The following is a 24,808-nucleotide window of genomic DNA, read 5'->3' as shown; positions in this document are numbered from 1 at the left end:
CAACTTTAAATTATGTACAACTCCTTTTAAATATATAATAAAGTTATCATGTAAATTACTTTTTCCTTATGTTCATTTTTTCTTCCTCCCCTCCCCCCCAGAGATGGCTACCATTAGATACAAATATAGTTACACATATGTGTGTATGTATATATACATACATGCAAGTGTGCATAAATTTATTCTATATATACACTACCGTTTTTAAAAATTCTTTTTGAGCTCTTCTAGGAATTCTTGTTGAGCTAGTTTCCAATTCATATCTTTCTTTGAGGCTTTGTTTGTAGTTGTTTTGACATCTTTTTCTTCTGAATTTCATCTTCATATTCCCTGTCATCACGGTGACTTTTATGGTTATATTCTGTTTTGTTATTTGCTTGATTTTCCAGCATATTTCTTGACTTTATGTTAAAGTTGGGATCTTCTCCTTGGTTTTCTGGGGCACCATCTGAAGCTTCACATTTTCCATGCCATTGTTTTCAGAGCTAGTTCTGGGGACCTGTAAGTTTTTAATACTTCCAAGGTGGTCTGATCTAAGGAGAGGTGTGGTCACTGCTATGCTGCCCTTCATTCTGGCTACCCAGGAAGATACTTTGTTCTCCTGTAACTATTAGCATACTCCTCTTGGCTCTAGAATTGTGACCAGGTTGCTGTTCTCCTGCAGCCACAAGTGCTAGTGTTCCTTTCTACCTTGGAAGTGAGACAAGGGCCTCTGCTCATTTGTGAGTGACCACAAGCACACTTCTCTGACCTGTAACTGTGACCAGGACCCTGGTCCCCTGTGGTAACAACTAATACCGCTTCTGTTTGCCCTGGGACTGCAACCTGGAGCTGTATCTGGGTATAGAGTCCTGCTCACAGTGCCAGCAAAGGGTGTCCTTTAATTTCTGACCAATTATCTGACCCCCTATGACATGAGAGCTCTCAAAGTTACTTCCACCACTGATGAACTATTCTAAGACCTGCTGTTGGCATTACTGGAGCATGGCCTCTACTTCATTCCACGCCTGACCCACCACTCCATGTGACAGACCTTACCTGCTGAACTCTTAATCTGTCTTGGGTTAAAAAATGATTTTGTTGCCTTTCTGTTGGTTCTGCTGCTCTGCAATTTGGTTTGAGGTATTATTTAAAGTTGATTAGAAGGGGTTTTAGGAGAACTCAGTTGAGTTCCTGCCTCTACTACGCCGTCTGGGATGAAGATTTAAAGCACCTTCAATGCCAAATTAAAGGATTTATATTTGACTTTACAGGTATAGGAAACCACAGAAGTTTGTTGAGTCACTCATAGGAAACACTTAATAAAAGTTCATTGACTAATTGACTGAGGAAAGGGGAGATTTGGTTAGACCTGCCCTTCAGAAGAGTCACTTTGGCAATTAGGTAGAGAGTGAATTGGAGTGGGAGACATTTGAGGTAGATAGGAACTTAGGAGCTAATTTCTGTAGGCCAGGTAAGAGGATATGAGGCTTGAACTAAGGTGGGGATCAAATCAGGGGATAGTAGAACCTCCAGGCTTGTTGTGCAAATCAAAGGAAATATTTTAAAGTGCTTAGCACAGGGCCTGGTATATAGTAGGTGTTTAATGAATGTTTGTTTCCTTCCATTTTCTTAGAATGGGATGGATGTGAGAGAGACTGCCAAAACTGAAATGACAATATTTGACAGCTAATTGGATATGTGAGGTGAGTGTAAGAAGTCAAGAATAGCGAGAAAAGGGTCAGCTAGGTGGGGAAGTGGACAGAGCACCAGCCCTAGAGTCAGGAGGACCCGAATTCAAATCTTGCCTTGGACACTTATTAGCTATGTGATCCTGGATAAGTTGTTTAATCTGATTGGTCCTAAAAAATGCTAGGAAGTGTGCAAACATATTATTAGGAAATTGTGATAGGTAATGAATAGGGAAGTTTGGAAGAGGATGAATATGGGAAGAACGATAATGAATGAGTTTTGTTTTGGACATGTGCTTGAGATGCCTATGGGATAAGTTTAAAGTGTTCATTAGTAAGCTCACATGATAAGACAGCTGGTGCTGAAGTGGGTCGAGTGTAAGGCCTGGAGTCAGGAAGACATCTTCCAGAGCTCTAATCTGGTTTCAGACACTTCCCAGCTGTGTAACCCTGGGAAAATCACTTAACCCTGTTTGCCTCAGTTTCCTCATCTATAGAATGAACTGGAGATGAAAATGACAAACCCCTCCAGTATCTTTGCCAAGAAAACCCCAAATGGGGTCATGAAGAGTCAGACACGACTGAAAGATGACTGACCAACAGGCTCAGATGAAGAGACTAGGGAAAGATCTGACAGTCATCTGTATAAATATGAAGATACGGGAGCTAATGAAGTAACCACGTAAGAGTGTAGCGACAAAAGAGGGCCCAGGACAGAGTGTTGGGATATAGTCATGGTTCAAGGGCATGATCTGGAAGATAACGCTGAAGAGAAGCGTGAGAAGGGGCTGTCAGAGATGCAAGAGGCAAAAAGGCAGAGAGTGTGTATGGAAACCCAGACAGAAGTACACAGCAGGGGAGCAGAGCTAATGGTGTCAAATACTGCAGGGCTCGAGGAAGATGAGGGCTGCTAAGAGAGAATTTGATTTTGCAATGAGAGATGATTTCAGAGAGAACAGTTTCAGATGAGTGGTAAAAGTAGAAACTGGAATACGAAACTTATGAGAAGTGAATGAGAGAAGTGGATGTAATGAAGGCATATGGCTTTTGCTAGGAGTTTGGCTGCTAGAAGGACTATTTTCCTTTCAAATCTGTGTCCTTGCATCTAGCAGAGGGCCTGGCACAAAGTAGGTGCTTAATAAATGGTTGTCTACTGATAGACATCCCAAGTTCCCTTTCTTACCTAATATTCTGTGAATAGTATAGTGGGAAAAATGAGGAATTTGGAACAGAAAATCTCATTTTGAACCCCAGATCTTCTATTTATTGCCTGGGTGGACTCTTCTGGGCTTCGATTTTCTCCATATATAAAATGTGAAGGTTGAACTACATTAGTGATTCCTAGCCTGTGGGCTCTAGACCCATAGGGGGCAGAGATTGGAGTTATTGTACAGAATCTTTGAGTCCATGTGTACAGCAAACACAGTTATTTTTATCTCTGTTTGGCAAACACGCTTTCTATAACCTGAGCAGTGTTTAGGGAATTTAGGTGATCTCTAAATTCTTTCCTAGAATTTTAAGAGTCTACATCAAAGTCCTAACTTTTGGAGATAGAATTAAATTGTGTAAGATAGGAACTTGGGAATGAGATTTTCTAAAATGGAAATATCAATTAAAAATGTTAGTAGAATATAATTTCAGTTTGATGACAAATATTCCTCAGGTTCTTTCTATCATCATATTTATGCAAATAGGAAGTGATCTGTGGCACACTGATACGGTACAAACAAACTTAACCCATATTTTTAGTGTGGATTTTGACACTGATAAGTTCCTACAGATACTTGAGTCCTAAAAACTATTGATAAGTCTCAAGAAAGGGAAGTATGAAACTATGGAAGGAGTCCTGGATTTGGAATCAGAGGATCCAAAACTTGAATTCAAAGTCCAGATTTGTTGTAAACCGCTTGGATGACCTTGGAAAAACCATTCCATCTTGTTAAACCTCCGTTCCTGCTTTATAAAATGAGGGAATTGGATCAGAAGGTCTTGGAGGTCCACTCCAGCTTTGACTCTATGATGCTAAGAACACTTTTGTGTATGTGGGAGGCAAGGTTATACCATTACTTTTTTTCAGAATACATTTCATGCTTACCTCTTTATAACCAGTAAGAGCCAATGAGAGTCTCTGAACATCATCCTAAAATAAGCAATGTTTTATGTGGTTCTGCCTTTAGTGAAGAAGCACAGTGAACTCACAAAGACTGTGTGAGCCTTTGAAAGAACCTGTGAATTGGCTAAAAAATATTTTCTTAAAATAAGTGTATTTTGAGTCCTAACAGTGATTTAGCTTTAACTTTTTTTTCTCTCTTAACGGTTCTAATTCCTGGATTTATAAAATGGATATCCTGCATTATAATTCCTTTCCAGAACTGCTTTTTTTTGCTTTACACATTTATTGAGATGATACTTTATCTAGAATTGCCTATAGGACTTCTTCCCTTGCAACAAATTAAGTTCTGGGGAGCCTGCTTCAGAAAGCAGCTGAAGCATACATATATTTCTAGTTTGTGAACAAAACTCAGTCTCTCTAAAGTTCTTTCTTTCCCATTGTGGTTGCTAGGTATCTGCTGGTAGCATTGTGGAAACACTTAAAATGGACAAATTGACAGTTACACTGAATTGCTGTTGGTTGAAATATATGAACACCTGAGGTAGGTAAGAAGGAATTGAATCCACTGGTTCTCTGCACCTGAGTTCAAAGTATAGGTCTTCTCTGAAATTCCTTGCACATTTTCCAGTTAAAACTTAAATGACTCTTATGAACTATGACTTGGGCTTTGTTAACCATAGACCTTTAGGGACTATATGCTACATTTTAGATCAATTCCTTCTTAAACCCAGAGGCTGAAGTTCTTTATATAAACTTTATTTGGGGACTTTGCTTGTTAACAAGACTTTGACCAGTAAAATCCAAATATTTCAGTTTTTCCTCATGGGTACAATTAAAATGATCATGATCTCAAAGTATCTGATATAGAAACTTTTTTTTTTTTTGGTGGTGATAAAGAATGACTGAGCCATGTAATTTGAGTTGGCAAAGACAGTTGTAAAATCCAGCAGCTTCTTGCTTTGCAACCACTTTATTTTGGACTGATCTCTAATTTCATTGGTGTAGGGAGTCCCCAGGGAAGGAATTCCCTTTAACACTGCAGGTCCCTGTAGCTAATAGTCTTAGGAACTCTGAGGTCTTCAAAGATTAAGTGTTTTGTCCATGGTCACATACCTAGTATATGTAGGAGACAGGTTTTGAACCAGGTTTTCCTAATTCTCAGGAAAAAATTTTAATTATTATACCACATTACCTCTCTTTGTAAATATAATCTTGCATCCATCCACGTCTGGGTTGGTCTTGCATGCTTCTGAGTATGTGAAGGAAGGCATGACTCCTGACTAGCAAAGAGAATTCTTAAAATTCTGTGTACCTATGTAACTAACTTAATGAAGTAGTCCCACACACCTTTGGGGAGAGATTAAAATTTATGAAAGTAAGAGCTATTTTCCAGTTGTTAAATGGGCTAAGGATATAAATAGGCAGTTCTTAAGGGAAGAATATTGTCATATTAAAAATGCCCTAAATCATTAATATAGAAATGCAAATGAAAGCAACTATATTGTGAGTCCATCTCACACCCATCAAAGTAGTAAAGATGACAAAAAGTGAGAAGCAAATGTTGGAGAGGCTGTGGGAAAGCAGGCACATGGGATGTACTCTTGGTGAAACCATGAATGGATACAGCCATTCTGAAAAGAAATTTGGAATTATAAACAAAAAATTACTTTAACTTACATTACTTAAAATTAGCAGGGTATCCCCTTTGATCCAGTTATACCACCTTTAGGCCATTTATCTATTGGAAAATATGTTTTGCTTTTACAAATTTTAATCTTTCCCCGAAAGTGTGTGGGGAAAAAAGAAGAAAAGGTACTATATGTGCAAAAATATTTGTAGTGACAAAACAAAAAAACCTGGAGACTAAAGGGATGCCTGTTAATTGAGGAATGGCTAAATATGTTGCTTTCTATGAAGATGGTGCAAGAAATATTGTGGCATTAAAATAAAGAAATTGATAATTATTAAAAGGCATCAAAGATTTATTTGAACTGATGCAGAATGATATGAGCAGAACCAGGGGAACAATTTATACTCTGATATTCATATCATAACAATGAACAATTCTGAAATCTTTTGTGAACTGATAAAAATGAACAGAGCAGAACGAGGAGAGCAATTTATACAATAACACTGTAAAAACAAGTAACTTTGAAAACTATGAGAAATATGATCAATACAATGACCATTTATGATACCACAGAACCCATAATGAAACATGCCATTATTACAGATAAGTGAATGGTTTAGGGTGTAGAATGAGACATATATTTTTGTATACAATCATTGAGAGAATTTGTTTTGCTTGACTATAAATATACATATGTATATAGTATAATAATTTATTTTTCCTCCTTACCTCCAATGAAATGAGAGTGGGAGGGAATGAAAATACATTTCTGCTTGTTTTTAAAAATGTGGAATGTTGCATGTACTTTCAGATGAAACTGTGGTATTATTTCTCCCAATTTTATTTTTGCTATCTTTCACAAAGCGGGAGAAATCACAAATACTTAAAATAAAGAAACAACACATCAATAAAACTTTTTTTAGCAAAAAACGAATCCACCCATAACCTCCCTAAAAGAAACTCTAAAATGTTATAACCCAAATCCAGAATTTTTAGATAAAAAGAAAAAAAAAATCTTGCACTCGAAATTTAATTACCAAGAAACTATAATATGGATTATATAAGATCTGGCAATTTCTCACAAAAATGAAAGGAGATCCTGAAATACAATGTTCTAAAAGACATAAGTTTGCAACCAACAATAAGTTATTCAGCAAAGTTGATTATATTTCTATAGAGGGAAAAATGAACCTTTAAAGGAACAGAGTACTTTCATGCATTCTTGAATAAAGGTCAGGGTTGAATGGAAACTTTGAAATGCAAAAAGATTCCCCCAAAAGGTAGGAAAATATGGAGGAAGATGTGGCGGGAGTGTGCATCAGATGAACCTTATTCTTATCTGAACTTATCTGAACTGGATAAAGGAGAGTTAAACAGAAATTCATACTTCCATATCCAGAAAGAGTTTGGTGTAAAAATACATCAACTCAAAAGGAAATAAGTAGGGAGTGGGAGAGAGGGGTAAAGAAGGAAAACAATCCAGGGAGGAAATAGACACAAGCGAAAACAATAATTCTAAAGTTGAATTAGGTTTTATAGGGAAAAAATGAGAGGAAATAAAAGGAAATATAAAAAGATATAAAAAGATATAAAAGACATAAAAATGAAAAGAAATAAAAGGAAAAATAAAAGATTGCCTGTCAATTAAGAGATGGTCAAGTATGGCGATTGTAATCAATTTTATTATGTCAAAGGAATGGTGAAAGAGGATTTCAGAGAAGTATGAATCCCAGGAAGTATGAAGTAATGCAGAGTGAAATGAGTAGAAATAGGCCAGGTAGGTGGCACAGTAGAGAGAGCACTGGCCCTGAAGTCAGAAGCATCTGAGTTCAAATTTAGCCTCACACACTTACTAGCTGTGTGACCTTGAGACACTTAACCTTGTTTGCTTCAGTTTCCTCATATGTAAAATAAGCTGGAGAAGGAAATGGCCAAGTACTCCAGTATTTTTGCCAAGAAAATCACAAAATGTGGTCCCAGAGAATCAGAAACTACTCAAAAACAACAACAGTATTATAAAGAAAAACAAAATATTTAAAGAACTCTGATCAAATCAATGATGAACTATGTCCGCAGAGCACCCATGATGGGAAATATTACTGATCTTCAGACAGAGAAGTGATGGACCTAACGTGTGGAAAGGGACAGGTCTATGTGGACATGGCCACTATGTAGATTTGATTTGCTTGACTATACTTACTTATTACAAGGGTTTGATTTGTTTTATTCATGTTTTTAATGGGGAGGTTCGGAGGAAACAGAGGCAATAACAGTGATAGAAAACAGAATAAGGAAAAATTTTAAAAAAGGAGGATCACTGAAATATTTTTAAAGCATGCAAAGGAATATAGAAAATGCAGACAAACAGGAAAGTGTTGAAAATTATAGGGTGAATTTATTGCATGCTTTACAGAAAAGTAAGTGATATGGAATGGAGATTTAGTTTCATATACAATCTACTTTTCGTTTTCTAGTTTGTATATAGAAATGCTATTTTTTTGGTGTTTGTTAAGTTCTAAACTAAAAAAAATAAAAAGGAAAATAATAATAACCAGCAACTTGAGGAAGAAGATAACAAGGGATACCCTGTTATCTCCATCTCTTATGATGGAGAACACAAAAGCATTTTATTCCTTTTGTCTCCTAATGTAGATAGGGGGGAAGGTTCTGTGACTTTGACAAGAAAATGTGATGGCCAGAAAATATCATTCAACAAACATTTATTAAATATGTACTAAATTTTATATTGAAGTTAGGTGGCATCATAGTGCACAGAGTGCCAGGTTGGAATCAGGAAGACACCTCAATTCAAATACAGACTGAGACACTTACTTCCTAGCTGTGTGACCCTGGTCAAGTCACTTGACCCTGTTTGACTCAGTTTTCACTTCGATAAAATGAGCTGGAGAAGGAAATGACAAACCACTCTAGTATCTTTGCCAAGAAAACCCCAAAAAAGGGGTCATGGAAAGTCAGCTATGGCTGAAAACAACTGAACAACATATACTATATACAACAGTACAATGAATATGGTGCTACAGTAGGATTTAGATTTTGATTTTTCACTCTGAAATTTACTAACTTTATAAACTTTGGCAAATTATTTAACCTTTGTGATCCTTATTTTCTTTGTCTATAAAATGGAAGTAATGATATTTACACATAGGACTGTGAAAAGGGGGAAAACACTTGAATCTGGGATTTAAAATCTTGTTTGTAAATAAATAATAATGAAGATTCCAATGACCTTAATAAGAAATCAGAATAGAAAAAAAAATTCATTTAGTCAGTCAACAAGGCATTTAATTAAAAGAAGTGACTAATATATCCCTTATAATGTCATTTAGTGAAAAGAGCACTGAAACTGGTTTCCGGAAGACCTGGGTTTCCACTTTTATTTGGAAGTTTGCCAAATGTGGGCTATACAGCAAGTCACTTAAACTCTCCAAGCTTCAGTTTTCTTATCTGTAAAATAGGAAACAATAATATCTACAAAATCTCACAGCTCAGGGTTATTAGGAGACTCCCTTCCTGGTCTAGGCTAATGATTTTACATTCCCCCCAATTATGTCACCTGTTAGCCAGCCTTTTGGTCTTGAGCTTTTTGAACTTAGCTAAGCTGGTGGATAGAGGACAGTCGTATAACATGTTAAGAGACCAGTTCTCCAAGCCTTTTCAGTGTGGTAAGATCTACCACAGTTTGCACTCTGCTGGCAGAACCTCTGAGAATCCAGGAATGCATGTCATCATGAGGCATTAGGCAAGATTTCGTAGTGAGACACACAGAAAAAGGAAAAGAATCTAAATCAAATGCATGATCAGATCACACCAAATGGTTAGCTGTCCAAGACTGATTGATTCATTGCTTCTTTTAACATTTTAAACAGATGGGCAAGTCAGTTCAGCCAAGACCACGGTCCAGCTATATGCATAGACACAGCCAAGATGAGCTAAAGACACTATGACTGAAATGAGCCACGTTTTCATTGCCTTTAAAGAGAGCTAGGTTCTCAATCAATGCTTTGGGAGAAGATCTTTCTGATTGCTTTCAGCTCGACAAAGCAGACTCCTCCGCGGATGATGAAGTCCCTGACATATGCTAATGAGCAAAGGTGGAAAGAATTCTTTCCTTAGAAAGAGCTGTCATTCCCCCCAGTACGCTCCTCACACATGCTGCTGCCTAGCTGGGCAGGTTTTGTTCAAAAGATTTTAGACTGTGATTGCCCTGTCACTCAGGCTCTGCAGTTGCTTTTGACAAAAATAAAATGTTTTCCATGCCACAGAAGGCAGAAACAATTAGCTGATGATCCTCTCCCAGCCATCAGCAGCCACATGTTTCAATATTGCTTTTCATCTTCTGTCTACAGTTCATAAACAGACAAAATGCTCCCCTGAGGGAGCAGGAAAGTAAAGAGGGACAGCCGGGAGATATCTGTGTCAATACACATTGTTATATTGACAAGTTCCACTAGACTGTTGCCATGGATTAGCATAAGACTCCATGCCTCTTTTCCTGATGAATTGAATGGAGGAGAGATCAGAGGCCTTATTCAAATTAAACTCCTACCCTCTTTTGGTGTTAGTGAAAACCTTTGGGGATGGAGACAAAAGGAGATGGTCTGGGTCTTGTGTTTGAATTGGAGAGGGAAGGGAATACGGAATGGGCATTGGGTGTGGGGAGACGACAAAAAAGTCAAGGAATAATACAGTCTGGAATTAGAGCAAAGAGGTGGGAGATGTAGGGTCAGAGACAAGTTTTGTTGTTCAGTCATTTCATTTGTGTCTGCTTCTTTGTGACCCCATTTGGGTTTTCTTGGCAAAGATGCTGGAGTGGTCTGTTCTTCTCCAGCTCATGTTACAGATGAGGAAGTTGAGGCAATGGATAAATGACTTGCCCAAGGTCACACAGCTGATACCTGAGGCCAGATTTGAACTTAGGTTTTCCTGTCTTTACACCAGGAGTTCTATCTACTGCACCTTGCTGCCCTATCTGGTACTTAGAGACCCTTAACTAAGGCCCTAGACTATTCAGATTCACAGATTGCTGCAAGGAGTCTTCTCACAGTTATACATCTCAAACAACTTATATGTCTTATCTGAAAAAAAAATGCCCCCCTACTATATCAGTTACTGCTTCCCTCATCCTTTGATTGAATATAGATACTTTGGGGGTGGAGGGGAGTGGATAACTTTTTCTAACTTTAAGGAATTATTCCTGCTCCTTCTCTACTTCCCTATTTGGAAAGCCCCTAATCTTTCCTCCCATTGGAAATCAGATTACCTAATCTTGTATCCAGATTTATGTCCTGTTCATTGTTTTTATTTAATGCATAAAAATTTGTCTTCCCCAGTATTCAGGGTCCAGTGCCAAGCTGTGGAGCCCCAGTCCCTATTTGTCATGCAATTGGCACGCATTGCTTAATAAATCAATGTACTCAGAAGCTTGAACCTTTGTCTCCTCAATTATTTCATATTTCACCTGTAACACTGATATAAGAAGATATGTGTAGGAGGATGGGGAGGGAAGAATGTTGTAGAAGAATGATGGGTGCAGCCATTGGACATGTCCTTTCCAGGAATGGTTATGTAGATTTGATGACTGTTTCTAAATTTCTACCTTAGGGGAAGGGTTGGAGCATAGGTGTGAGGGCATCAAAATAGGATTATTAGTCTAAATTTAATACTTTACAAAACTTAAAGTGTGATAAAAAGAATACATTGTTGTTATACTGTGATTTGTGTCCCTTGAACCATATTTAAATGAGCAACAAAATGATAGTCTGAATACCAAAGCATTTCCGAGTTTCTTATGATAAGGCTTCCCCAGTATTGTGCAGTATTACACATTTGAACCCTCACACCTCAGCTGAGCACTGAGAAATTAGCCCAGCCATCCCTATCAGATGAGACTGAACTCTCTGGTAGAGTGGATTCCATAGAGGACTTGAAATCAGAAGACTTAGCATCAGTTCCACCCATATTCTTAGGGCTGAGGGAAGGTTGTTTCGTTCAGGTGTCAAAGATGACCTATGGAGAGACAAGAAAAGAGATGGATCCCTATGGAGCCACAGTGAAATGATTATTTTTGTTCTTTAATAAAGATGAGGGCCAAGGTCTAACCTGAACCATCTATTGCAAAGACAAGAAGGTTATGACACCCATTTCATTCTAATTGTTTTTTTTCTTTCTGTAGAATTAAAATGATCTGTAAGTTATGGTCAGAACACTAGTCACTTCAGAAGAACTTTTAATGAACATGCTCTGTCGTGGCCAAGTATTTTTTTCCTCTAGTTATAAATCAGTTTATATTTGAAGTAGAGGCATAAATCAGTTTAAATCTGAGGTGAAAACATTAAATATTTTAAAGGTTTCCCGATCAATCATTAGCCTGGCTTTGCCAGGGGCTTCAGTATCTTTCTCTAGAATCCTGCTTTGCTCAATGTGGTATTGTAAAAGATTCAAGTGTGCATGCAAAGGGGGAGGCTTGAAGGGAAAGCCAAGTTTCATATGAACCAGAAAGACTGACATCCATGACCTTCATTTCAGCGAAGAGTTTGGGGAAACAAGACTCCCGTGTTGGTGCTTACAACTGACTGGGAGGAAGAATAAAGCCTGGGATGATGTTTTTAATTATAACTGGTGGCATGTGGGTGTTCTGGAGGTCTTAGAGTCAGACCCTCACACGGACATGGAAGGAAAAGCAGAGACAAATGCCTCACCTTTGCTATCGTTATTTGGACAGCTTCAGTGATGAGAATGGGCAGGTGGGGGCCAGGCCCAGAGTAAGAGGATTGGGGCAAGCTCAGAGCAGGAGGAAGAGGACAAGCCCACCCCACAAGAGCCACTCTTGGCCTTCACACTTAATGAGAAACTTAATAAGAAAAAAAGTGAGAATTAGAAGTACCAGTCACACTAGCACAGCTCGTAATTCCTCTATTGGAAAGGAGTCTTTACACTATTGACTGATTCATTCAACAGACATTTATTAAGCACTAACTGTATGTAGGACAGGACAATGCTAGGCAAAACTAGTCAGATATAAAATTTACATAAGACAATCCCTGCCCTCATGGATCTTACGGTCTAAGTAGACCTTCCAGCTCTAAATCTGGTCCTATCTCAAATATTTTACAGTCAGTGGCAACAATTATCCACAGAAAACATTCTTCATGTGCCTCAGGATGCATTTTTCAAATTTAGGGGTGACATCTTCAAACTTTGTCTATAGGACCAACCATAGGGGAAAGGGAACAATGTTTTTAAATTATACATAAAGAATTTATAATCTGTGAAAATCATTATTCAGAAAAATAGAGGTTGATCCTTTTCAGGTTATTTTTAAAAATCAGCTAAACTCAAAATGTGTTTTTCTTAGCAATGTCAAGTAGAACTAAAGTCAGTGTTGAGTAATTTGTCTCCTTAAACAAAGATCTGAAATTTTTCATCTAGGTAGAACTCAAGAATTTTGTGAGCTGAGGCAAGAAAGCAAAATATATCTCAAGAGGCTGGAAACTAATGACTGGAATACAGGGTTTGTATTGGAAGTCATGGGAGACAATGCTGGAAAGGTAAGTTGAGGTCAGAATATAGAGGAACTTTAAAAGTCACAAGTGGGAGTTTGAACTTCATTAGATAAGAAGTAGAGAACATCGAAGGGAATTGAATAGGAGAGTGATTAAATCATAGTAGTTCTCTAGGACATCTAGCATAGTGGTAAGGTATAGAATTGACTGAGGTGGGAAGGAAAGAGCCCAGTTAAGGAAGCATATTGCAATAATCTAGTTGTGAGGTGGGCACAGGGGAAAGGGAAGAGAAAGAATAGGGATGAGAGATATTGTAGAGGGTAATAGTGTTGTTAGCAATGTCAGAGGATATTTTAATGAATACAAAAGAATAAGGAATTCATATAGTTCCGATTTGCCTGCTTTCTTTTCTTTCCCTTCCCTTCCTTCCTTTTTTTTCCCCACCTCATCTCTTTTTCTGTGTCTTCTGTTGAGGGGGCAGACTATGAAGGACGAGTCAGCAAAGGTGACTGAGAAGGAGCTGTCAGACAGGAGGAAGAGGTTGATAACATTTTATTTTCAAAAAAAGTTATCCTCCCACCTTCACCAAAATCATTCATTCTTGTTTTTTACTTATCTGCTTTTTCAATCAATCTATAAGTAAATATTAAGAGTTCAGTCACTGTGCTAGGTGTGGGGGATATAAGGAAAAAGTGGAAAAGATGATCTGGACAATGAGTGCTTTATTTATTCTCACAAGGGCCTCTTTCTCTAGACACTTTGTGTTCATTAAGTGAGCAGCCCCCAGGTCTCAGAGGTAGAAGAAATGTTATGTCACAGGGACTCAGGAAAGAATGACCAAAGGCATGCTGAGTGCATTGAACTCTAGAGTCTTGACTGTTATCAGGGAACTGAAGGGGTTGCTCAGAAAAAAACCATCTTAGGTCAGGCAAATGACGAAGAGAACCACACTTGAAAGCTACATACTAGTTATGTCTGTTTAGGCGGAAAAATTTGCCTTCTCAGGTAGAATTTGAAGCTATTCTGGAATTTCAAGACCCCTGTCCCCACAGCGCATTGTACACTTTCCAGTGGAGATTTCAGCCTGCTTTTTTATCTCATTGTCTCATTTATTGCCTTAATCTCTTTTGTTTACTCAACGAGTCACATTTATCTTTGCACCTTGTAATTTCTCTGCTCAGAAGCTGTTATTTAGAAGATACTCCCCACTACTGATATATTTTTAAAGGAGGCATTAATTATAGTTGCTCTTTCCCCCCTCTCCAAATAGACACATACAGAATGAAGTGAGAATTTTTTTCTCCAAGAAAAGCCTGAAGAACTTTGTTAATTAACTACAAAATGAGCCAAGATTGCATTTTATTTATTTTTGTTTTGCAGATTGCCTCAGTGCAAAACATTTGGCTGTCTAGTAAATGGAGTGGGTAAAACTAAATGTGGTACATCTGATTATTAGTGGCGGTGAGGTGGTGGGAGGGCAGGGTGGACCTCCTGCCATTGCAACTCTTAAATAATGAGGCAGAAAAGTCATTTAACTACCACCCATTGGCCTTGGTCTGTCATCTACCCTGAGAGGTTAAGAATAAGAAACTAGGGAGGATGAAGAGCATTGCGTGTATGTGTATTTATATATATATATGTGTGTGTGTGTGTGTGTGTGTGTGTGTGTATACACACATATATATCTATGTGTATACACATATATACACATATATGTCTATGTATACACACAGAGAGACATATATGTACACATATACATATCCATGCACACACATACACATACATGTCTATGTATACACATGTACAATACATATCTATGTATACACATGTGTCTATACACACATGTACACACATACATATATACACATACATATCTATGTATACACACACATATATAAATACACATACAAGCATATCCCTTTACACACACATACTTATCTATGTGCACCCACATATGTACACCCAAGGATTTCATTAACAGTTTAAAGCCCCTAAAGTGTAGATTAATGTTTAAGTATTATCTGAGACTTAAGAATAGATTAAACAGACATTACAAATATGTGTCTATGTGTATTACTGTGTCACGGGTAGATTGGATAATGTTATTAGACATGTTGTATTAGTCATACAAAAGAAAAATATAGTAATCTAGAACTTGGAATGTAACCACAAGGGTTAATTTCACAGAGCCAAACTGAAATGCATTAACTCCCAAATATTCACAAAGTGCAGTATTACCTAGAGATGTAAAAATAAAAACAACATAGTCCCTGACCTCAATGAGCTTAAAATCTAATAGAGATGGGAGGGAGTATCTACAAATAAATACTCTAAAAGTGAAGATATGAGAGGGCCAAGAGATGCAAAGCTCTGTAGGAAAAGTAGAGACAGGAATGAACACTTTCAAATGAGAGGAGGTGGAATGTAAGCTAAGCTTTGAAGGAAAAGGATTCCAGCAGGTGAAGATGAGAAAGGAATGCTTTCACGGCCTGGTGAATCACCTGCATGATGCACATAGGTACAAGATTACACAACTACCTAAAAGAATGTTTGCTGGTGCAATTTAACTGGGATGAAAACCTCTGATAGGAGACCAGTATAAAGGGAAAAACAAAAAAGGCTGAAAAGGTAAACTGGAGTCCTAATGCAGAGGTCTTTCAATGCCAGTTTGGGCTTTCATTTCATACTATTTCAGTCTCTTGTTGGGGATATTTTAAGAAGTTATTGATCAATTAAGAGTTGGATAAGATGGCTACTGAAGTCCCTTCTAGTTCTTAGAATCAGTGATTTTGTACCTCTAGGGAATCGGGAATTTGAGCAGAGGTAAGACCTATATTAAGAAGATAAAGACCTGAAATAGATTGATAACTATTTAAGTAGAGTTAAGGAGTAGAATATTACTACAGTTATCCCTTCCACAGTGCAACTTTCCCCATCCTGGTTTCGATATATTGTGGGTTGGCATAGGAAATTAAATGGAGATTTTAGGGGAGTTTTGCGGAAGCTACAAATGACACATTAAGGTCAGCAGATGACAGAAAAAGTTTAGAAACTTAGAAATGCATTATATATACACACATATATGATGTATATCATCAACATATTTTATCCTTTAATATTGTAATAATTCAGACTTCTGAAGGAGTAGAAAGGAAAGGCTAAAACATTTTATGTGGATTTTCCAGATCCTGGGGGGTTGTGGGTAGGGGGGCACGGAGGGATGGGGGAGGGAACCACACCCCTACACTCCCCTGATGTGGAAGGGATAATTGCAATATTTTGATAGAAGAATGCATAACATTTATATCTGACTGGATGAGTGAATGAGGAAGGGAAAGGGGATTAAAGATAATTCTGTGATTTTGTGCCCACATAACTGATAAGATGGATGATGATGCCACAAACAGATAGAGAGACTGTGAGGAGAAGCAGGTTTGGGGTGGGAAACAGGATAGAAGATGAGTTTAATTTTAAACATAGTGTATTTGAGGTGCTGTTGGAATGGGCAGTCAGAGATATAGCCCTGGAATTTTGGACAGAGGTTGGGACTAGATATGGAGATTTGAGAGTCATCCGCATTGAGTTGATAATTAAAGCTGTGGGAATTGATAATATCACTGTGGGAAAATGTATAGAGAGGAGAAAAAGGTCTGGGATTTGCGGAATGACATCCACCCATAGAATATGGAAATGAGACAGTGAACTAATAAAAGGGACTGAGGAGTCTTTAGACAGATAGGAGAAGCAACCAAGTGAGAGTAATGTCACAAAAGACAAAAGAGGAGAGGATGATGTGGAGAATTGAATAATCACCAGTGTCAAATGCTGGGGAACAGTCAACGAGGGTGAATACCCAAATGAGTCCTTTAGACTTGTCTTTTAAAGTCACTGGTGATGCAGGAAACATCAATTTCATCCGAATAGAAGGGTTGGAAACCAGAATGCAAGGGGTCAAGGAGTGGATAGTAAGAAAGTGGAAACAGCAAATATAGATCACTTTTACTCGGAGGTTGGCAGTGAAGTAGAGGAAAAATATAGGAGAATAATATATTTCACAATATTGAATAGTTTCAATTAGAGATGAATTGCTATGCTATGGTGAAAGCCTGGCAGATGTTAGAGAATGCATTGAATCTGAGCAGCACTTTTCTTAGGATCATTCATCAAGTCCTAGATTTAGAGCTAGGAGGGACCTCCAAGGTCCCCCAGCCCAGCTCCCTTCATTTTATAATTAAAAAAAAAAAACCTGAAATAGAGAGAGGTTAAGTGACTCATACAAGGTCACACAGGCACTAAATGGTAGTGAGGATTTGAACCCCAGATTTCTGACCCCAGGTTTATCATTCTTTTCCTTTGCATCATTCTGCCTGCCTTCTTCAAAATGCCTTCAGGAGCAGGAGTAAGAGACAATGGAAAGAAGAGCTGGAGAAACCCAGCATTTGACATTGGCAGGTCATACGCTATGGAGTAACAGGCAGGAAAGGAAGCAAGGCTGCATTAGGGGGAGTGGGAGGTAGGAGTTTGCTATTCATAGGCTGGGGAAGTACCAAGAACAAATAAGCTTGTAGACTTGCTTTCAACTCTCTGCTTTCAGTTCTGGGCATTTTCTCTGGCTGTCTCCCATGTCTAGAATGCTCTTCCACCTTGTGTTAGCCAACTGACTCTTCCCTGGCTTCTTTTAAATTCCAGCTAAAATCCCATCTTCTAATGGAAGCTTTTTACAACCTTTCTTAATTCTAATGCCTTCCCTCTCTTAATTTTTCCCTACTTATCTTTTATGTAGCTTATTTGTGCGTATTTGTTTGCTTGTTGCCTCCCCCGTTAGACTGGGAACTCCCTGAGGGAAGATACTGTCTTGACTCTTTTTGTTTCCCAGCACTCTGCACAGTACCTGACACATAATAGGTGCTTAATAAATGTTTATTGCTAACTATATTGAGTCTAAGGAGTGAATTAAAATTCTGGTTGGAAATTCTGATGATGCTGGGATCTCCCATTTGGAGTCTTCTCAAGTCATTTGGAATGAGGGATGGTGGGGATAATGGTAACCATGGTTGGGAAGGTTGTAAAGCAAAGTTCAGAACCTGTGCTTTTCAGGTTTCATCCTGCAGATGGAGCCCCCTCTACTGAGCTCTTAGATGGTGTTTGGAAGAGTCAATGGTGATGATGTCTGGCAAGGCTATGTCTGCTGATGGGTAAAATGGTACTGGCAGCCAGGAAGGTCATTTACTGAAGAAATTCTTTAATCCTATGTAGCATAAGGCAGGGGTGAGAAAGGTTTATACTCTGGATGGTGAAGGAGATTTCTTCAGTTCCAATAAGTTTAAGTAACTTACCAGTCACTTATAAACTAAGTACTTTTTTAATAGGGCTGATAGAGGAACAAGAAACAGGTCAAATCCACAAAAATCCATGGATACCAAAATAGCCTAAATCCATACTACCTGAAATAGCTGATGAATTCACTGGGAGATGAAGCATTAAATTAATTTTGGTAAATTAATACTACTAATTAGAAGATCTTGTTTATGTTAAATATTCTCTCTCTCTTTTAGGTTACTGCCATACCATTTCCAAAGGACTAAAGGATTTTCTCACTCCCTCACCTTGCATTTCAGATCTAAAAGCACTTGAATGTACTGATACAATTTCTTTATTATAGATCTAGCCTTTTGTTCAGTTACCACTATGATAGAAACAGCAATCAGGGGTACAAGAACCTGACTCATTAGCTTCCATCTGCAATTGGGTGCAGACAAATGAAGTATTTACAGAAGCAACATTGAGGTGGATGTTTTTGGCTTTCCTAGTATGCAAAATGGATTTTTCTTCTAATTGCATATACTTATCTATTCATATACACAAACAGAAGCAGCTGCAGCTAAAAGCCTCAGACTACTAATTACCAGTGTTTACCACATTTTTTGCACTCTTCTAAAGCCAGCAAAATCAGCTAAATACTTTGAGTAGTCAGGGCAAGGAACCCACAAAATTGTAAAGAAAGTAAAATTTGTCACTGATACCCCCCATCTCACTTTTTTTGTCTCCTTACCATGTCCCATCTCTCAAGTAGCGCCAGTATCAAGATCCTTGGGTCACACATATATGATACGATCTTTTTAACATATATGAAAGTTACAGACAATACATATGTGTGTTGATCTATATCTCAATCTTGCATTTAAATAGCTGTTTACATGTTGTTGCTTTCATTAGAATGTAAATTAGAATCCTTAAGATCAGAATTAAATTTTTGCCTGTCTTTTTATCACCAGCTTCCTGACTATCAAAACTAGTTGTTGGAATGATCAGATAAACTCATTTACTTTGGAAAGTAAAATGACAAGTTTTCTAGAGTTATCTCTACTACAGGATTTGGTTCAAATCAAACTTTAAGCTCTGAATGACTCTAGGTATTGGTATTAGTCAACAAATGGATAGGGAGACCTGGAAGGGATATTATGCCACCTACTTGTGTTATTCTCCCAAATTTATTAAGTATTTATTTTTAGCATTCATTTAAAAAAAATTGAGTTCCTAATTATCTCTCTCCTTTCCTCCCTCCCCCACTGATTGTGAATGCAAGAAGTGTGATATCAATCATAATGTGAAATCATGCAAAACATATTTCCATATTAGTCGTGCTGCACAAAAGCAAGACAAATAAAGAATGTTAAAGAAACAACTATGCTTCTATTTGCATTCAGATTGTATCAGTTCTTTCTCTGGAGGTCGATAGCATTTTTCATCATAAATCTTTCAGAATTATCTTGGATCATTGTATTGCTGAGAATAGCTAAGTCATTCATAGCTTGTGATCTTACAATATTGCTGTTCCTGTGTACAATATTCTCCTGGTTCTGCTCACTGTGCTTCTTATCAGTTTATGTAGGCCTTCCCAGGTTTTTCTGAGAACCTCCTGCTCATCATTTCTTGTAGCACAATGCTATTCCATTACAGTGGTAAATCAAAGCTTGTTCAGTCATTCCCCAATTGATGAAGATACCACCTACTTGTAAGGCCAATGCTATGAATAGGAAACCAAGAGAGTGATAGATCCTACGTTTCAGAAATCCCATAACATCAAGATGTCCTTAACTTCTCCCAAGAGACTCTTGGCAGACTCATAAGCAAATAACAATATGCTTTCCAATATGGAATTCTGCTAGGAAACAAAATGATTCTCTTTGACCCAACACAGCCAAAACTAAAATCCAATTTGGGCAGCTGAAGACCCTGATGGTTCTGGATCTTAATTTAATTCAGTTCCATTCAGCTCAATTATTAAAGCATTCACTATGTGCCAGGAACTATTCTATTTACTGAGGATACAAATACATAAAGGAAACAGCCTTTGCCTTCAAGGAACTCACATTCTACAGGGGAGGGTGGGGAAGGGAGGAAGAAAATATGTATTTGTTGTGGAATCATTCAGTTGTATCTGACTCTTTATGACTCAATGGTACATAGCATACCAGATCTTTCTATCATCTACCATCTCACAAAGTCTGTCCAAGTTCCGTTCCTGGAGTGGTTTGCCATTTACTTCTCCAGTGGATCACCTTTTGTTAGAACTCGTCACCGTGATTTGTCCATCTTGGGTTCAGAAAATATCTATACAATTAAATAAACATAAAGACTTTTTTTTTTGGAGGGGGACATTTAAAACTCTGGCAATCAGAAAGTTTTCTTGTAGGCTGTAGCCCTCTGGCATGAATTTTGAAGGTAAAGAGAAATTCAAAGAGGCAGAAGTGAGGAAGGAGTAAACTCTAGTCATGACAGACAGCCTGTACAAAGCACAGAGTCAGGAGATAGAACACAATGTAGAGGGAAGAGCAAAGAGGCCAGTTTCTATGAACTGTAGGCTACCAGTAAAGAAATAATATATAATCACCTTGGAAAGAAAGGCTGAAACCAGACTGTGATGGCTTTGAATGTCAAATTGGAAAAGTTACTTTATCCTAGAACCAATAGGGAGAAATAAAAGCTTCTTGAGTAAAAAGTGGCAAAATCCCACCTGTGCTTTAGGAATGTCCATTTGGCCACTGCATGGAGGCTAGTTTGAAGAAACAAAGCTGAATCTAGGGAAATCGGTGGGAGGACCTTTGTAACAGTCTCGAGAAGTGCTGAGGGTCTGAACTAGGGTGTTAGCCATATGAGTAGAGCAAAGGGGACAAATGCCAGAAATGTTGTAGAGATAAAATTGACAAGACTTAGGAACTATATGAATATGGAAAGTGAGGGAGAGGAAAAACGGAAAATGACTTAGGTTTTAGACCTAGATGGTTTACGTGGATAATGTGCATTTGAAACACCAAACGTCTTTATCATCATGGAAGATGACCTGAGCACAAAAGAAATGACACAAATATGCCATCAGCACAATTATTGCAAGATCTTTTTCATTATCATTCTAAGGCTCAAATGAAATAATATAGGCAATGTGCTTTGCATGCCTTAAAGTCCTATATAGATGTCAATTATTGTTCAAGAAATTGTGTTTAGATCAGGAAAGAGTGATAAGGAAATATTAACTTGACATGGACAAAACAGACAACAATCTTATAGGATTATGGAATTTAAAGCTTAAATAACATCTTCTAGCCTAACTCCTTATTTTACGAATGAAGGAGACAAGAGATTGAGTGATTTTTCTCAAGGTCACCCAAGAAAATCAGGTTTAGAATTAGAGCTCAAATCTTTTTGCCTCCACACTACTCCATCTCCATACTATGATACTGGGCTTATTATCAGTTGGGAATGAGTTTGAACTTGCTTTTCCAGTAGTGAGAACTCTTTTATCTGAGTCCCTTCATTATCAATGACTTACACTTCTAGGCATTTGCTCTGGAACTAACTGGTTCACTAGTCAGATTGAATCCATGACCTCTGCTTTCATCAGCAGCATGCATTAATGGACACAGTCACAAAAATGAGCTTAGAGAAGTTAATGTTTTCTAATTTGGGAAATCAAAATAATTTCATTGTGAATTAAATGTTGATTGTTGAGCAATGCTTGTATGGGCTTTTTATGGACCTTACAAGGAATCACTTAAAGTGGTAATAAGGCCATTTCTTAGTCTATAACTATACAGTGCATTTAATACTAGAAAGATTGATTCTATCTTGTTTCTTTCATTCTGTTTAAATGCCTTGAAGATCTTTGTCTTTAATTCATTCTTATCTTGTAACTTCATCCCTGGGTTGCCCCCATATACTTATGAGTCTTTTATACTTGTCTGAGCAAAGGAAAACATTACCTCTTCCTTGTAAAACAGCCCCAGATGATCAATTGTGAAATGGCACATATTAGAGAATTTGAATTTTGAAACATCTCCACAAAGTCCAAGTAATAGAGAATGACCACAAAGTCAACATCTGTTCCTTGTTTTATGTTGCAATCTGTAGAAGAAGACACAATTCTGAGCAATTAGTCCTTTCTAGCCCCTTGAGTAGGTGATGACAGTGAATTCTGGTCTGCCTTGTAAATAGCAAATCATCCAAGCAAGTGGCTATTTGTGCTAAGATAATGGGAATGAATACCAATTTCATGGATCTAATTATCTGAAGGGAGGAAAAGCTGGTCCAAATTTTCCATGAACCAAATACATTTACTAAGCTTCTTTTCAGGACTGATTTATGTGTTTATACATTGTAAAAATAAAAAAAAATTGTACTATGTCTATGACAACACCAAGACAACCATCCATTTGGTCACCTTCATTAATAACTAGAACGAATCATATCTTTTTTTTTTTGATCTGATCAGTGGTTTGACCTATCTAACCAGTTAATGGTGACCTGATAGTCCTAGGAAGACAACCTCTGCTCCTCCAAGAGAACCAGACAGTGTGAAAATCTCTCTGAGATATTTGGCAAGTTTTTTTTCCTTTAAAATATTTCTCATAAGAGCTTGAGGTTGCTGTAAGACTAGGAAAGTGAGGCCTAGGTGCAATGTTTGAAGGTTTTTTTCACATCTCAAGCTGCTGTAAGAATAGGGCAGGGTAAAGGTTGGTTGTAATTTCACTGGGAATATTTGGGATCTTCACGAAATGGGGGATGGCTGCTATATTTGGCACATAGTAATGGATGTCTAGAGTGCTACAGTGAAAGAGAAGAGTCAGTAGCTGTGTTGTAGCAGAAAACCAGTGCTAATGTGAGCATGAGTGCAAGTCAGGGAAGAGGCTGAGAGGGCAGCAACCTAACTATAGCAATTGCCTTGGAGAGCCTTCCCTAGCAGGGTTGTCATGATGGGTGGGAGCATTTTCCTACATCAGAGTTTATAGCTTAGATACCAGTCTCCTTACTCCCTCTCCCTCCAAACATACACACACACACACACACACACACACACACATACACAGAGTGTATGTCAATGTAGAGTGATCAATAATGATAGCTATGAATGTAGATTCTGTCTAGAACAATCCATTTGAACCATGGCACACAATTGATCTTGCCTTCATTCCCAATGCCGAAGTGGGAGAGGGAAGGAAAAGGACGTCAGGCAACTTATGCAGAAAGGGTTCTGAACATTTACATGTCTAGGGGAGTGGAGAAGAATGAGGTACAGCCCTAATCAAAGCACTACAGTGAAGAAAGCTAACATGCACGGTTAATAGAATAATTATTGTCACTGTTGTCAGAACCAGACAACTCATAATTTTTGTAAAAAGCTCTTATTATGATGTTGTTTTTGTAACAAAAATTCTTTCTTCCTTAATTTTTAGGTAAAGGCAACTAAGTCAATACAAATATAGTTTATTTAAAGATGGCCCCATGAGAGTAACAATATATTTTGACTGTAATCTACCATATTTGTTGGAGGGAAATCTGGTAATCTAAGGGAAAGAAAATCTAATGTCCCAAGTGATAGGCCAATCCACAGCTTATTTTTATAGAACACAATGAAAAGTGTTCTTCTGACAAGAATTTTCCTCCTGGGTCTCAGGAGGCCAATCATCAGGTGGCAGCTCCAGTCACTCGAACAGAATTAGAATAATTCCCTATTGCTACAACTCTTAGCGGGAGACTAGGATCCATGTCCAACTCCAAGTGTGAGGTCTTCTTTTCTGACAAAGAAGGATGCCTTACCATCTTACCTAACTGACTGGGGAAGTTTATTAAACTGATTTGAAGTTCTCCTGATCCGCAACCCCCCAACAATATCCACAGATGAAGATAAAATTGGGGAAACCAACTGGAAGAGAGAACATTTTTTTGTTGTTCAGTCATATTTCAGTTGTGGAGAAAATATTGGAGTAGTTTGACATTTCTTTCTCTAGCTCATTTTACAGATGAAGAAACTGAGGCAAACTGGGTTAAGTAACTTGCCCAGGGTCACACAGCTGCTAAGTGTCTGAGGCCAGATTTGAACTCAGGAAGAAGAGGCTTCCAAAGACCAGGCTCAGTGCTCTATCCACTGTGTCATCTAGCTACCTCTGCAGAACATTGGAAGTAACTAAAAGATAATACTCATCAAAATGCGTGGTGTTACATTTAAAATTAGGTGATCAATGTGGTGAATATATATGAAAAAAGGAAAAGAAAGCAACTAGATGTATAGGTTCCATGAAAACTGAGGCCCCATCATAAATATCTCTATCTCCCTTGGTGCTTAACCAGAATGTTTTGTACGTTGGTGGCACAATAAATCATCGATGAATAAATAACACATGTACAGGCATCATTTGAGGTCTCTTTATTAATGGTTTTATGGAATCCTGCTACATTAATGTAAATCAATGATGATTTAGCTTGGCAAAAATCTGATATTTAATACAAGTCACTCTGTACAGATTACAGCCAGTGATGTATGTGCTGAGCAGAAAAATATTTGATTTAATATTTGCTAAATGATGGAACTGACCTG

At 37.8% G+C, this 24,808-nt stretch overlaps 1 long non-coding RNA gene across 1 annotated transcript; it reads left to right on the top strand.

The window, feature by feature from the left end:
• Window positions 1–1,613: 1,613 nt before the first annotated feature.
• On the top strand, window positions 1,614–19,536 carry LOC140514165 (uncharacterized). The gene is made up of 4 exons (XR_011970454.1): window positions 1,614–1,685; window positions 4,234–4,328; window positions 12,867–12,981; window positions 18,492–19,536. It is a non-coding gene; the product is annotated as an uncharacterized lncRNA (long non-coding RNA).
• The last annotated feature ends 5,272 nt before the right edge of the window (window positions 19,537–24,808 follow it).

The sequence above is a fragment of the Notamacropus eugenii genome, chromosome 1 (genome assembly GCF_028372415.1).
Source record: "Notamacropus eugenii isolate mMacEug1 chromosome 1, mMacEug1.pri_v2, whole genome shotgun sequence".
NCBI classification, from domain to species: Eukaryota; Metazoa; Chordata; class Mammalia; order Diprotodontia; family Macropodidae; genus Notamacropus; species Notamacropus eugenii.
The sequence above is the reverse complement of the archived record's forward strand: the minus strand, read 5'-3'. Positions and strand labels throughout refer to the sequence as shown.